Raw genomic sequence first — 17263 nt, 5'->3', positions numbered from 1 at the left:
AAGCACAGGCGTACTGGGCCTGAAGAAGCGTCCAGCCAGCCCGCTCCATCCAATCCTGGCACTGCTCTCATATGCTCTCACAGTGTGAGCGCAGCACCAGGATTGGCTGAGGGGGCTGGCAGGGCCCATGCTGCAGGAAAGGAGAAGATCTGGACCGCAGCAAGGAGTGCAACCAGGTAAGTGATCTTTTTTTTCTTTTTTCTTTTCCTCCTGCCCTCTATTTCCTCCCTCTTGCCCCCCAGACCACATAGTAAGCAGCCGACACTGAGTTTGACTCTCTCCCTCACACCCCCATTTCACAGCACGTCTCTTTTTATTGTTTTGTAGGTCTTTTTATAAGCCTCCCTGTCTCTGTTCACAGGTGGCCAGCATTCCTCTTGTTTCCGCATATGTGTTTGCAGGTTAATACTGTATTTGTTCAGTAATGTTTTGTAAAGGTGGTTATTTTTTTTGTACTCTAGTAGCCCCCCTCTGACCCCGCCCTCACACACCCATTGGTGCGGGCCTTGGCCACAAACCAGACTGTACTTTTGGCCCCCGAGAAATTGTTTGTGAGTACCCATGGTCTGGGACATATGCATGCCATGGACCATCAGCAATCAATGCACGGCCTTTGCTGATGATTTTTTAAATCAGCATAATCAGCAACTTTTCCTCATTCTGAGGGCCTGGGTAATCCTAACTCACGTTTTGCCTGCATCCGGGTAAAACCGATGAGAAATAAAGCACTGGCAAAGAGGTTTCCCCCTACAACACATTTTGCCAGGATTCACGTAGCAAAATTTATACAGGAAAATGTGTGTGGGAAAAGTGTGTGATTCCGAGCTTTGAAAACTGGAGTGGGGATAAGTCGTGGCTTACATTGACCCCCATTCCAACCTGCAGAGCTCAGAATGGGGAGCTAATGTCGCCGAACCGAACTAAGGCACAGAAAGTTCCCCAGGCAGAACTATCTCCGCGTTGCTACTGTGTCACCAGTCAACAACACCTTTGTATCGTACAATACATAGGGCTAGACAACAACACAAGATTAAACAGAACGCGCTTGCTGAAGCAAATATATATTTCACAACTGTAAACGACTGGCACACACTTCACTTTAATATTCTGCATAGCTGCTACCAAAACAGCTAACTCTGAAACAGAAATCCCTCTGCACCTGTTGTGACAAGCTGTGTTTCGCTGCAAAATTCAGAGTTCCCATTACAAATTGCTGTGCAGAAAAACAGCACTCCATTCCAACATTTGTTAGCAGACGCAAAACATCTGTAGCTATTTCCCTGCCGAGTCGCCTGCCAGCACAGAATGTAACACAAACATGCGTCTCCCTCTTTGTAGGAGGAAGACGGCAACAGGATAGATACTCGGAGAAGGTCAGAGGCTGCGAGCAAACAGACCAACTCTCTGGAGCCGAGCCCCTCCTGCGAGTAAGTCTCCTCGTGTTTGCAGCGTGACGTAGCTCCGATGCTCCTGGAGGGCCCTGACGCTGAGCAGACACTGCGGGGTTTCATTGCTCAGAGCTGAGGTACCTCCGGCCCGGCAGTCGGTGATAGGAAGCCGGAGGCTGCTGCGGCGAACGGATTCACTGCGGTGGGATGGAGACACGTTTATTCCTAATTCGGGTTTAACAATTGTTTGTGCTTTGCGTCTGGTATGTACACAATTTCTACAATTTGACCTGCTTTTCATCTTCGCTCTAAATATTGGCTACTTGCAGGGTGCTGATTATATGCATAGAAAATATCTAAGGCCTTATGTATTACCAGCTTTACCAAAGTGACTAAACACGATTGTATTCCCACTACATGGCTGCGCTCCATTTTTTTCTGCAGATTTTGACTGTGTTGCTTTTAATTGATACAATGTAAAGGTTTCTGACCTGAGCTGTGTTTCATTTGTGCTGCATCTGCACCAGTTGTGGCTTAAATTGCCGGCGCTATACATCAAGCTGCCTTGACTTTGCTTAAAGGCATGATAGATTTTCTGTGACATTGACACCTCAGTTTGACTGATGGCGCCATGTATTCAGGGACTACTTTTTTTTAATTTAAGTTGCTTCTTTTAGGTGATTTTGTAATCCAGAATTGGAGTTCTCTTCGTTCAATTTAAGTAAAGCATGCCCTCAATTCCCAGAATGCACTGCTACATGGCTAGATGAATGTTTAGGAGTCGTACATGGTGTCCCTCATGATATGATATGAGGACATCTTGTAACCGTACTGATACCTTTTATGGATCCATGACAGCTGTGATGCAGATGTTACAGGTGTGAATGAATATAACGACACAGAAAGGGTTGACGTGACATACATGTCCATGCATGAAGTGAGCTGTGTCCTTCACTGGTCACTGACTAACTTGGATGGAGACTGGCTGCTCCTACCACTACATGGAACTGATTGTGTCACAGGAGGGGAAACATAATGGGATATTCTCATTTCACAGTCAGAAGACAGAAAGTACCTACTGCGGTACACATACAACACACTGAATTTAGCAATATCTGGGATGTTTCTTTGACTTGTAGACTACAACACAATTGCCTGAGATACACAAGACCTTTTAGTGATTACTTCATTTGAAGTCACCATTCACGGATGTTCTCCAGTTTGAAATGGTTTCTAACCAACACAGGAGATAGCAAATGATTTTTTGAACTTTAAATTAACTTTGAGTGCTTTTTAAGAGTGTCTCCTCTTTGGTTTCTCATTTTGGAATGTAAGCAATAAAATTGCCCTGTTTTCTCATGTGGACGTATATATTCAAAACGCTGTTGCTTGTAACTGGAATCAACAGAACCCATTTGCTACAAAGAGGAGGGAGGAGAACTTGAATTCAGGTATAACTTTTGTTGGAGACCTCCCTGAGAGCTTTTTATGCTTCATGCTATTGATGTATACAATGGGAGGCTGTTGAAACAAGGCAGAGGATGGGGAAAGAGGCGAAGTGGGGTAGTGGAAAAAGTTTGAGGGAAGGTAAGAAGTTGATAAGAAGAGAAGAGAGAGCGCAGAAAATGGGAAGGGTATTTGGGGAAATGGAGGTCTATTGGAAAACAGTGAGAAAAAGGAAGCTAGAGAAATTAGAGAAGAGGAAAAGCAGATGGGAAGGAGCAGGAACAACGACCTAGGAGGTGATGGGGGAGAGACTTTATTTGAGGGAACAGTTTGGAGATGGTAAAACAGAGAGGCGAAGGAGACGAAAGTAGTGGTGGATGCAAAAAATCATCTGTTTGGTCCGATTTGAGTAATTCACCAGTCTGGAATTTTTTGGGGGCATTTATAATTTTGCATTTTCTGTGAGAAATACATAAGTACAAGTGCTGGAAGACACAAGAGAAACAGTGCTTTGGCGACATTTACCTGAAATATGGCAATTTGAAATCCCTGAGGGAAGATAGATGGAAAAGTGAGAAAGTGGAGTGAGAGTGTGAGTTAAGAAAGGGAATGAAATGAAAAAGGTGGAGAAAGGGAAAGCAATAGAATTAGATGAAAAGAAGTACGGAAATGGATAGACAGAGAGAAAAGGGAAAAGAGTCTGACAGCAAAGGAGCGGGTGAGCGAGGAAAGACTGGGGGGAGATTAGGGCTGGGTTAAGGGAGCGGCAGCGAGGTGGCGGCAGGCGGCAGTGATATGAATTTCCACAAAGTCAGATGTTAGTAGCTTATAGAATTCTATATTTTACTGCATTTTATATATACATATACATATAGCTCGTATGGAACACTGTAAAAGGGAAGTGAGGTGTATAGAAAACAGCCAGGCGGAAAATTGAGAAAGATAAAGGCAGAAGAAAATGACAGGGGAGGAAAGAAGAGATGGCAAAGGGTGAGAGTTATAGAGGGAACCGAAGTGATACTTTTAAAAGGTGGAGGAAGAGGGGGTAAGGAGAGAGAGCTGTGGCAGAAAGACAAATGAGATTGGGAGGGGAAGAGTAAGAGTGGAGGGGGCAATACAGCATGTGTATTTCAATGCTGGTGGTCGGTATGTTCAGGTCGCACATCAGCATCAAGGGACATACATTAATAAATATATTAGTTGTACTTTGGGTGGGCTCTCACAAACAATGCACCTCGCTCCAAACGGGACACTATGGAATTAATTACTCAGGAGAGTTTGTGGTAAATAAAATAAATATTACCGGACTGAATTTCATACGGAATCTTAAAATAAAGTAAATAGCTCAAAATAACAAGAGGCAGAATCCGTGGTATAAGAGGTTTTCTAATGGGCTTTATTCCATTCAAAATGGCCGACTCGAGTCGCGGTCCTCAGGTTCCGTCACCACGAGGGTTCAGGAAGTGAAGTACAATAATTCATTAACAGACATGTATTTTTATAATAAGTACATTACAATGAAACGAATGTAGAAGGCGTAACATTTGATAAGAAAAGTGACGTGACAGTGACATAATCGAAACTAGGCGTAATAAGGAATAAAAGAAACATGATTGGTTAGAATTATCAGACATAGGTGGATCTATAAGATAATACTTGGCATAGATGCGCGCGCGGCAGCATGACGTGTAATTGACGTGCAACTAGGGGGTGAAGGGGACTTGACATTTAGCTCTACATGTGGAGACGAGAAGTCTGGGGGTCAAGTCATCCTAATCCCAAATCATATCTAACATCCTATGTTTAAAGAACTATGTTATCCACAAGGAAGAGACTCTCGGACAGAATCTATTCTATACTGACTGTGTACGTGTACAAGCGTCTAAGTGTCTATATGAGATGCAAGGGGCAGAAAACTTTCCATGGCAACAGGGCTATGAATCACTTGCAGGAGGACGGAAAGGCTGAGTCCTTTGCTTGTGAGCTAAAGGAAATGTTTACCTAAATCACTGGACAGGAATGCATCGGCTGGAGAGCAAAATAGATAATTCGAAGGTGAAATACAACTTCTTGGCAGACAGGCGAAAACTGGCCGAGGCAGGCACCGTTAGCTGCACAGGGAGTAGGACAAAGTTCATGGATACAGATGCGAGCTCAAGCTGAAGCTGTCAGAGACAGAGAGCAGGGAAAGGCTTTGAGGACAGAATCGGGCCTACTTGCCTGAACTGTAAAAATGGAGTAACTTAGTCATATAAAGTCGGTGGCCTTTCATACTTAGGAATCGAATATCCAGCCCTGTGATGGCGGATCTGACAGAGAACATGTTGACGGTAGACACACATATGTTTGCGTCTTAGAAACTGGAACTGGAGGGAACATACATGTACTTGTAACATGCATATAGAACCGTTGGGGTCCAAGATAGGGGACATAGCTGATCAGGAAAATCCACATTTCCACATTCCCTCCTTGTCCCCTTCTTGCCCTTCACGAGACATCAATCTGCATCATTCCATTGATTTGCTCATGGAGCATCATTTCTTCTTCCTTCTTCTTCCGGTATTTTGAACGAGAACTGTGATGTGGAATGCATGATGTGGCACACAGACCACAAATCGCTGGTCCACATTGTAGGCATAAACAACAACTGAAGAGCATAAGAAGGCCAATACCTAGGAAGGATAGAACTCTCCATCCCCAGGCTGACATCACACTCCAAAACCACCCGGACCACGTCCAAGTGCCTGGATTCTCGTGTATCTGGCTTACAATCTTATGAAGGCGTGTTATAGCTTTATATACAGATGGCGAATTTTCTGGTATGAATATACAGCAGCTGGATCCGATGACCCTGCAAGCTCCGCCCCTATCGGCCAGGATGACGTCAAGGACAAGACGATTCTGGAGAACAACAATTCTCATCACTGATTGTTCCTCTGTCAGATTGCCTAGGGCGGCTATAGTCTCGTTTACTACAGCTTCAAGAGTCTTGGTGAGTCTGCGTATCAGCTTACTATTTGATATTGTACCTATATAGGGAAAGATACCTTTATTGAAATCTACATACTTGTCCCATGCTGTCTCAGTATAATCGACAACTGGGAGATCTCTTCGCTCTCTATTGTGTACTAAATGAACATCTCGATAATAATCAGGGGGAGCTAGGAAAACAGGTGGCAAAAAGGAATGCTATGTAACAGGTACCATCCCAATCTAGAGGCAGACGCATATATGCCGTCTGACCACATATAAAGTAAGAATGGCGAGAAGCTCTAAATGAAGATTTACCTTGATCACTATATTCTACTGTAGTAACGCATTGGCTATGGCCCATATGTATGGAACCAACTTTTCTTACACATAATTCACCCTTTACTGGAAATACTGACATAGTGGGCAGAATTAGTTCAATTTCGGATTTGACATTCAAAATCATAAGATTAGGCGTAAAATTACCTAATTTATACACTTCATTTTCTAAATCAGTTCCTGTTCTACTGGGGTGACCCTCCTTATTAGGGTGACAGACTTTGAATAAAACTAGATTCAGATTTCCCCATATCCAATGTTGTTGATAAACTGCTGTGTCTGGGTCTATGGAATTTAATAAACTAAACCATGCTCCACAGGAGCCATTGTGTGTGAATGGATGTGGAAAGAAAGGCAGAACTCCTTTGTTATTCTGATAGGGAGGAAGTCGGCCACACACCCAACAATTGGTCGCATTACTAGTCTGATGGGAATGATGTAACATACTAATGAATGTGTTATTGCGCAGCGCAAGTCTATAAGATAATTCATGTGGCGGTAGGTCACTAAAAGAATGTTCATCAGTTATATTGAAAACACGTTTAGAAACAGGATAATACATATGCAACAATATACTTGCAGTAACTAAAAAACTCAAGGAAGACAAAATTAATAAAGTCACAATACAGTGGTTACGCAGTAATTTTACAATAAGCATGTCGTTTCATTATGATTCTGGACTCTACATCATTCAGACCTAAGGGGTACATGTCGGGACAGATTCAACCGCTTCACCTTGGAGAGGACTTAAACAATCAAATCGTCCGACAGTTTAGATCTGGACCTGAGTTTCTGTTTATAGAGTTCGGTGCTACTGGCCTCAGCCAAAGGTAGCTTTGAGTCAATGGGGGAAGACACACGGGCAGTACTGTCTGTGTCAGGAGGAAGTCCATGAAATTTTTTGACGTGACTCGAATGAATCCACCCTTTTCGTCCCTCGATCTTCACGGCTGTTCTTGTGGTCAACAGGACCAACTTGGGTGCTTTCCACCTGGGCTCCAATTGACTTTTCCTGTCGAAGTTTCTCACAAAGACAAGATTACCCGGAACAACGTCATGGGGTTTCGCCTCAGTGTTGTCGGGAAAGGCTGCAGCTACCTGTGAACGAGAAGATTGTAGTGCAGACATCAAGGAAGCCAAGTAATCTGTCAGCATATTACAGTCAATATCAGTTATTTTACGTGGTATAGGCGTCCCCCACATATTCGGTGGTCTACCAAAGATCACCTCATACGGGGATAGCCCTGTTCTAGAGTGTGCTACCATTCTCATGTAAAAGAGTGCAACTGGTAATGCTACTATCCAGTCGACACCTTTCTCTCTACATATTTTGGACAGTCTGATTTTCAGTGTCTGGTTATGTCTTTCTACGAGACCTGCTGCCTCGGGGTGTCGGACACAGTGGAATTTCCACTGATATCCCAACAAGAGTGAGACATGTTTCATTAATTCGGATGAGAAAGGCTGACCGTTATCTGAATATACAACACGTGGTAAACCGTACCGTGGGAAGAATTCTCGAACTAGCTGCTTGGCAGTAGTCGGGGCAGTGTAATCTGATACGGGATACGCCTCTGTCCAACGGGAGAGAGCGCAGACAACTACGAGGACATATTTGAATCCTCGACAACGTTCCATCTGAATATAATCCATCTGGAGGACTTCAAAAGGATGGTCAGGAGGCTGAAATCCACCCTGCTCTACGGGAACACTCTTTCCTGGATTAAACTGACAACATATCATACAGGTACGAACTTTTTGTTTAGCTGCTGCTCGTAAATGTTTGTTGAACCAAATGTGCTGAATGCTGTCTAGCATAGCCTTCTCTCCTAAATGTGCTGGACTGTGAACTGTAGCTATAATGGCTTGAACCATGGAATCAGGGAGAAACCATACAGATTTCTCCTTCGTCATCCACCCTTGATCTGTCTGGATCCCTCCTAGTTCAGTCCACTTCTTTATTTCTTCTGCTGTGGCATGTGTCTGTATGTCAATTACGTCAAGTGCGGGATCCTTAATTGTCATACACTGTGTTGGTGTCTGAACTATTGGCTTTGTCATGTCTAATGTGCGATTCTGAGCAGTCTGTTTAGCTGTTCTGTCAGCTAAATCATTGCCTTGAGAAATGGTATCAGTAACCTTCGTGTGTGCTTTACATTTCATAATCGATATAGCAGTGGGTAGATGTATTGCGTCTAACAAAGCATGAATGAGGGGCCCGTGCTGAATGTGGGCACCATGGGACGTTAGATAACCTCTCTCTCGCCACAGCACGCCGAAGTCGTGTACAACTCCGAATGCATAACGTGAGTCAGTGTATATATTAACTTTCTTATTTGTGGCTTGAATACAGGCTTGCGTTAGAGCAATAAGTTCTGCTGCTTGGGCTGACAGAGTATCTATACAATGTGTCTCAATAACTTCAGTGTTTGTTGTGACTGCATACGCGGCCACTAAATCTCCTGTACTTGTTCTCATGCATGATCCGTCTACATACAACGTCAGGTCTGGATCTAACAATGGAACGTCGGTCAAGTCTTGTCTAGGTTTCGTCTTTATTTCAATGATTTCAACACAATCATGAGCTAGTGGGTCTGTTCCAATTACAGGTAATAGTGTAGCAGGATTCAATGTATTACACCGTCGGATCTCTATGTGTGGTTGAAACAATGTCAGTTCATAACCGGTAAGTCTTGCTATGGTCAAGTGTTGTGTTTGTGTTCGGTTCACAAGAACCTCTACTGCATGTGGTACTTGAACTGTCAATGGGTGTCCTAATACTATGGCATCGCTTTGTCTGATTGCTAAAGCTGTCGCTGCCACTGATTTCAGGCATGCAGGCAAAGCCTGAGCTACGGGATCTAATGTACTGGAAAAATAAGCACATGGCTTGCATGATCCTGCTTGATCCTGAGTGAGTACTGACAAGGCAGTACCTTCGCGTTCTGTAACAAAGAGTGTAAAATGTTTGCTATAACATGGTGTTGCTAAAACAGGTGCTTGACATAAAGCTTCCTTTAGGCTTTCAAAAGCTTGTGTATGTTCCTGAGTCCAAGGGAGAACAGTCGATGTGGCTGCCTCCTGTGTGGTTAACTGAATGAGTGGTTTTGCTAGAAATGCGTACTGAGGGATCCACTGCCTACAATATGAAGTGAGGCCTATGAAAGCCCGCACCTCCTTTTGTGTCTGGGGTATTGACATGTTAGCAATTAACTGGATGCGATCTGGTGTAAGCTGCCTTCCCTCCTTGGACAGCGAGTGACCAAGATAAATAACTCGCTGAACACAGAATTGCAGCTTAGAAGGGGACACCTTGTGCCCCTTGTCGGCTAGGAAATGTAAAACTGTCAGAGAAGCTTTTTCACATTCTGGCTCGCTTCTCGCGGTGATCAGCAGATCATCGACATATTGAAGCAGTGCAGTATTGATTGGCATGTGGATACTGTCAAGTTCTCGTTTCAGTGCTTGGCTGTAGATGCTGGGGCTTTCTGTAAATCCTTGAGGAGCGCGTGAGAATTTAAAGCTGCGCCCATTTAAACTGAATCCGAACAAGTATTGGCTTTCCGGATCTATTGGGACGCTGAAAAAGGCATTCTTGAGATCAATTACAGTAAAAAATGTTGCTTCGGAATCAATTGCTGTCAACAATGATGATATATCAGGGACCACAGGGAATTGTGGTACAATACACTTGTTTAGTTCACGCAAATCAATAACCAATCGGTACACTGGTGGAGCAGTAGGATCAGTTCGTTTAAGAATCGGAATTATCGGTGAATTACATACATTGGAGTCTGTTTCTACAACTACTCCCTGGGCAATTAGCTCATCAATGATTTTCAACAAAGCCACTACAGCATCATGCGGTAACTTGTATTGTCGCATTCGTGGTAGTACCACTCCTGCTTTCAATGTAACTCGATAGGGTGTAATGTTCATGCGGCCAACATCCGTAGGGCCTTGTGCCCATAGATGTACTGGTAAAATCTGTAGTCGGGGATCCATGTCTCTAGACACATAGTGACCTTTAAAATCACGCAAAAACAACCTTACTCCTTCCGGAGAACAACATATTATGGCTCCTAGTGCTTTCAGAGTTTTAATTCCTAACAGATTTTCTGGGCATGATTTAGTAAGCAATAAATCTGTAGTTCGTGTCAAAGGTCCTATCGTAAGTGGTAGAGGCTGTGATACTTCATTAACAATAGGTTTTCCCGAAAAACCAAGGGAAACATTTTGAGAGCCTGAGAGGGGTGCCCCTGGAACTTCACTACGTTTTATGGTTGTTCGACTTGCCCCTGTATCGAGTAAGAATTTTCTATCTTGACCCAATAATTCACTATGTACATAAGGTCCTTCTTGATCTACCGGAATCTCGATAAGCGGTAAGTCAACTTCCCTCTCTAGGCTGGTTCATGCGTAACGCTGATACTCAGGGTATTCATACTGTGCAGTCTGATACATTTGTTGTGTTGTGGTTTGTGTGGCAGTAGCAGGCAACGGTGGTGCAGCTGGCACAAACTGTATGGGTTGCTGTGAGGCTGGCATAGACTGTTGCTGAACTGGCATGGACTGTCCATGCTGCATAGCTCCTTGTTCATTCTGATCTTGTCTAACTAATCGTGGTCTCTCTTTTGCAATACCTGTAGCTATATTACGTTTCAGGACTTGACAATCATGTACATAATGGCCTAGTTGTTTACAGTAATTGCAGGTTCCTTTTACAGGAACTGCAGAATCACCAGAATGTGTCACACCCTTTTTGTGACCATCTGCTGGTACTGTCTGAGAAACTAGCATTTTCATTTTTGTATCCTTCATGCGTTTATGCTCGTGTTCTTGTTCATCCCTAATTCTATTGTGATGATACTGTAACATTTGTAGCATTTGCGACGGAGTGTTACTTTGCCAGGTACTCTCGAATTTCAATATTCTATTCTTCACTGGAGGCAATGCATTTTCCACTAATTTTGTCACAAATAAATGTGGATATGAGTCACTACTTGCTTTTATACCACTATTTATACCAAAACATTTTTCAAATCGAGCATAATAATCGCTTGTGTCTTCATCTTGCTTTTGTTTACAGGCTGTGATTGCACCCCAATCTTCCTTTTTTGTAGTTAATAAACGTGGCAGTACCTGTACTAGTAAACCTGGTAATAGTTTAACTTTATCCCCGAGCCCTGAACCTGCAGCTCGGCCCCTTTCTTCCTCTGCTAATGCTGTCCAGTCTATCTTTTGGTCTCCCACTTCCCACTCTTTTTCTTTCAGTTTTTCATATATGCCAGCAGGCAAAAGCACCTTTAATATCGTCATAATATCAGGAAAGGTGTACTCTCCCATCAGTAACATGTCTTTAATTTCTCGGTGGAAACCCGCTGGGTCTTTGTCATGACTAGGTACTACTTTCTTCATTTCTAATAATTCCATTTTTGATATGGGTGTGTAAACAAATACACGGTGAAACTCATTGTCTTCGCCCTTTATTGGGTGCACTTCCCGTAAAGGATTTTGTCTATCCATGTAGTACGGTGCTCTTTCTCTGGGGGGCAGGGAGAGAGAATCTGGATTTACAAAAAGGACGTACTGCTTACGTGACACTAATATCTCTTTAATTAGCTTGTTACTAGAACCTCTCCATCTGTACGTGAGTAGTTCCGTTAATATATCAGGTAAAGGACCAGGGTCAGTATGTTGGCTCTTATATAATATGAGGAGTTGCTGTATCATATAGATTCCAGCTAAACGTTGTTCATCTGTACTGAGGTTGAGAAACGTGTGTGCTACGGTCTCATCACCGTATTTTTCAGGACTAACAATCCAGTGAACGGCTGATCTGGCTAATTCTTGCTCATCTATGGAATCGAGGAGGTGATAACCCCTTCGTTCTCGTAGTATTTTATCTGCGGCTTGAAACGAATGTTCAGGAGATTTCAGATTTATTACAGGCGTCGGATACGTTCTGCTATTATTTGGACATACAGAGTGTATTGGATCAGAAAAACATCTAGTATTTTCACAAGATCTTCCTCTGCCTACATAGGCTATGGTCTCTGACTGTCTTGCGGAATTCCCTGATTCGGACACTTCATCTTGCTCAAACTCGTCTGTTCCCAATCTCTCTTCATGAATACGCTCTATTTCTTTACGTATTTTTCGGCACATGGCTATTATACAATTTTGCTTATCGTGTCTCCCTTCTGATATATTCTGACTCCATCTTGTAAGAATAAGCATTGCATCCGGGTCTACCCCCGGACGATCTTGATTTCTGATTACACAGTTTATGAGGAAACGTAACAGTTCCCCCTGTATCTCTACTTTCTGGAATTCCATAGCTCTGTTAATACATCCTGGATCTCGTCCTGTTTGAACAAAATGATATATGTTATCTAGATGCGTAGTCATCCCTGGTAACCTTGCTAAATACTCTGCGGCTCGCCTGATACGTAATGATGCCAGGACCATTTCGTCCTCTTTACCAACCACCGGGTCATATCTACAATTTACAAGGAGTTCCTTAAGCGTACGTTCATTTACGAACTTAGGTGTACGTGAATGTGCTGACTCTTGAAAAACAAGTTTATTTATTCTAGGTGGTGTGAAGGTACTGCTAGCACCTCCCGTGGCCCTATCTGGGGCGTCGGGTGTGAAAGGGTTCGTCGAACGTGACACAGCAACTATGGGTGTCGATACCCCTGTAGAGTCGACTGCGGAGACAGATGCGGAAACAGATGTGCTTGCCGATGCTTGTATCGGGACTTGCTGTTGCACGGGGACAGATACCTGATCCTGACGTTGAACCCCTCCGCCAGACGGTCTATGTGGTGTGGCGTTAGCATACTCGGGGGCTGCATCGTCTAGATATGAGGAAAGAAAAACATCTTCTGCGGTTCTGGGATGCCCCTTTGGATGTACCTTAATTGGAAATAATGGGGGTGGCAAGTCTTTTGGCACCTCCGTAACAGCCTTAGGTAGTCCTTCGGCTAGAAGGGGATACATACCATTCATAAGAGCATTTCTTTGTCTATTCACTTGTTCTGATTTCACTCGGATACCTTCCTCAATTAATAGATTTTCTTGAACTTTATTTGAACTTTCTTTACTCCTCTCTTCTTGTCTACGTGCTTTTTCTGTTCGTCTATGAGATTCTTTACGCCATAACTCAACAGCGTCTTTCTGTGACTGTCTGACCTTTCTTTTCCATAACTCTTCCTCCACTTTCATGATGCACTCTGCATCCCAGGTTCCCGCTATGGGCCACCTTTGACTTTCCGGTAATCCTTTGGTATAATCTACCCATAGATCAAGAAACAATATGGCATCTAAGCCATGCTTATGGTACATGAAATGTCCTGGAGTGTCTCTAGGAGGAATAGGAACTGCTTCTTCAAGCACCCCTTTTCTGGTAGTAATCTGTCTTAACTTCGAGAAGAGCGGCATTTTGACAACTGACCTGATACTTACTCTTGAACTTACTTAATACGAGAAACACAATAATGAACAGTGAACAATGAACAGTCATTCATACCACAATATGCAAGACATTTTCTGAATACTTTTAAACATTAAACATTAAACATTATAACAATGATCGACAATGATGACAGTCTGCTTAACTAATCACCACGCTGAATTCTTGACAATAACTGAATACTTCGGAATACTTGATATACTGCTAAACAGTACATATACACTGCTAAACAGTGCAGACCGGATTTGTGTACCCAAATCCGTCTTGACCGGCACAACCTATGTGCGCGTCAACACGCCTCCCCGGCGATGGTACTCACCGAGTAGCTCCTTGAAACGGAAGGCCTCAGAGAATGGACAGGACTCGATAACTGCGGACATCGGACCCTCTGGACGTCGGGATTTCGGAAAACCTGGTGGGCCTCTGTATACCTCGGATCTTGCTCTCTCAGCTAGGCTCTGGTCGGGATACTTCGCACTTCTCACCGCCTCGTCTGGGTTGATCGCAGCCTCAGTCGCCCCCGCTTGACCGGAGGGAGCTTACAGGAAATCCTGCTGGTACGCGTTTATGGTCCGTCCAGCTGTGGCAGGAGACCGGGCCTGCAACGCACCGCCGGCGCGTGAGATGAGAAAGTGTCCCTGTTCGGGCGCCATTATGTGGTAAATAAAATAAATATTACCGGACTGAATTTCATACGGAATCTTAAAATAAAGTAAATAGCTCAAAATAACAAGAGGCAGAATCCGTGGTATAAGAGGTTTTCTAATGGGCTTTATTCCATTCAAAATGGCCGACTCGAGTCGCGGTCCTCAGGTTCCGTCACCACGAGGGTTCAGGAAGTGAAGTACAATAATTCATTAACAGACATGTATTTTTATAATAAGTACATTACAATGAAACGAATGTAGAAGGCGTAACATTTGATAAGAAAAGTGACGTGACAGTGACATAATCGAAACTAGGCGTAATAAGGAATAAAAGAAACATGATTGGTTAGAATTATCAGACATAGGTGGATCTATAAGATAATACTTGGCATAGATGCGCGCGCGGCAGCATGACGTGTAATTGACGTGCAACTAGGGGGTGAAGGGGACTTGACATTTAGCTCTACATGTGGAGACGAGAAGTCTGGGGGTCAAGTCATCCTAATCCCAAATCATATCTAACATCCTATGTTTAAAGAACTATGTTATCCACAAGGAAGAGACTCTCGGACAGAATCTATTCTATACTGACTGTGTACGTGTACAAGCGTCTAAGTGTCTATATGAGATGCAAGGGGCAGAAAACTTTCCATGGCAACAGGGCTATGAATCACTTGCAGGAGGACGGAAAGGCTGAGTCCTTTGCTTGTGAGCTAAAGGAAATGTTTACCTAAATCACTGGACAGGAATGCATCGGCTGGAGAGCAAAATAGATAATTCGAAGGTGAAATACAACTTCTTGGCAGACAGGCGAAAACTGGCCGAGGCAGGCACCGTTAGCTGCACAGGGAGTAGGACAAAGTTCATGGATACAGATGCGAGCTCAAGCTGAAGCTGTCAGAGACAGAGAGCAGGGAAAGGCTTTGAGGACAGAATCGGGCCTACTTGCCTGAACTGTAAAAATGGAGTAACTTAGTCATATAAAGTCGGTGGCCTTTCATACTTAGGAATCGAATATCCAGCCCTGTGATGGCGGATCTGACAGAGAACATGTTGACGGTAGACACACATATGTTTGCGTCTTAGAAACTGGAACTGGAGGGAACATACATGTACTTGTAACATGCATATAGAACCGTTGGGGTCCAAGATAGGGGACATAGCTGATCAGGAAAATCCACATTTCCACAAGTTCCTAACAATATCAACTGCAGTTTGTCGCACACCATTTATAAGTGCTTAGAATTAACACATTCAAGAACAGTATAGAATCAGACATCCAAAGTAGTACTTTTTCCCTTATGTATTGTTCTTCTTTGGTACAGACGGATAATATTTCAGTGGTTGAATTAGTAACCGAAAAAACACACAAGGTGATGGGAGGATGCTTGCAATAAGTCTATCCACTGGCAACCACTCGAGGTGGTATTCCAACCCATCGCTCTTTTGCCCGCCATGCCACCTCAGTGTGGACCCACCCATATGCAAATCAGTCTTGATCCTGTTCCAATACGAACAGTCCAGCACGAACTGCTAAACGAGATCCTCTCTGAACTGGAACACAAGCAACCCAAGACTGCTTTTGCCCTGATAGGGGCTCTTTAGTCGGTTGAGTCTTGCACAGTGAGCACAGGACCCACGTCGGGGAATACCCACGACCACTTAGGGAGTTACAACAAACATGCAAAAGGTAATGGGAGGATGCTTGCAATATGTCTAACCACTGGCAATCGCTTGGGGTAGCATTTCAAACCATTATTCATTTGCCCACCATGCCCCCTCAGTTTGTCACTTCCTATTACTTCATCTTTGCAATGCCACTTGTATCAAATTTAATGACTTGCGTCTGGAGTGTGTGTATCATGTATACATTTTGAGTAATTTGTGACTTCTTTAAAGTTTAAAGTTAGTACATTCTAGGCTCTTTTTTACTTCCATAATATTCTCAAAATATCAGATAAACTTACTAAACAGCCGACCGTCAACCTATTATACTTTTAAAAGCCTTGTATTCTGAGGTGACTATGCAGGTTTTCTTGCAATGAATTTAACAAGAACCGTATCATCATTTGCTTCACTGGCTCAGTGCAAAACCTAGCAACTATTGTTATGTGCCTGCAGTGTATCAAGTAAAGTCATTTAACTCTACATTTCTCTGAGTCTTTTAGAAAGAAAGAACTCAAAGAGATACACTTTACTCAGTGTTTCTGAGCTGTATTGTCTGTAATGAAAGCTGTAAGCGATTAGGTAGATTTACATAAGCGGGATAAACCCTAAATTTAGCGCTATTTTCTTAATGCAAAATGCACCCTTGCATCCAAAATCACCCAAGGTGCTAATAGTGGTAAATGCTATAGAACAGGAATAGCAGCAACTGGCAGCCCCCCACACTCTGTTCCTGTGCTCTTGGGTTGGCATTTTTGGTTTGAGTAATTTTCAGTAATTTTGCATCACAAGGGTATCACAGAATTACTGAAAATGCTCTCAAGTTAGTCTGATTACTCCAGCATAATGAAAAGTTTGCCCAGGCTTAGTTTAAGATTCAAATACGCAGCACAGACTTTCTCTAAGTTAATGCATGAACTTTAAACAGCACAAGTCGAAAACAGTGAACTGATATTCCACTCACTCTTTCAGAATGTTCATACATTAAAATTACATTTTGAGTTATATGTTTTCAGTTATATGCACGCTCACAGTCATTAAAAACAAATAGGCTGGCAGTAACATATCATCCCAAGAATCTGTTTGAGGTCAGAAGTATTTGGCAATGCATACATAATCGACAAGAATGTGGGAAGTGATGAAGTACATGTGACTGTACTGCTAACAGAACTGCATGTCATGGGAGCATACAAATATTACAGAACAGGCACCGTGCTTGTTCACGATCCTTTTCGTACTATGAAACAAGAATTGTCTAATGTCTGTGCATATCAAATGATACATACTCTAAATTACATGGGGCATGTCCCAGAAAAGTGAAGGATTCCTCT

At 43.2% G+C, this 17263-nt stretch overlaps 1 protein-coding gene across 4 annotated transcripts in view; it reads left to right on the top strand.

The window, feature by feature from the left end:
- The window catches only part of CMKLR1 (chemerin chemokine-like receptor 1), a 257881-nt gene that overhangs the window by 139368 nt on the left and 101250 nt on the right, over positions 1–17263 (top strand). The window contains exon 1 of one of the 4 annotated variants that reach the window (XM_085633477.1): positions 1395–1651. The exons of the other annotated variants lie outside the window; for them this stretch is intronic. The gene's annotated coding sequence lies outside the window, so the exon portion shown is untranslated. Of the gene's footprint in view, positions 1–1394; positions 1652–17263 lie in introns of those variants that run through there. 4 annotated transcript variants of the gene reach the window in all.

This window comes from Triturus cristatus, chromosome 11 (assembly GCF_964204655.1).
Source record: "Triturus cristatus chromosome 11, aTriCri1.1, whole genome shotgun sequence".
Taxonomy (NCBI): domain Eukaryota; kingdom Metazoa; phylum Chordata; class Amphibia; order Caudata; family Salamandridae; genus Triturus; species Triturus cristatus.
Note: the sequence above shows the minus strand (reverse complement) of the source record. Positions and strands in the feature narration are given on the sequence as shown.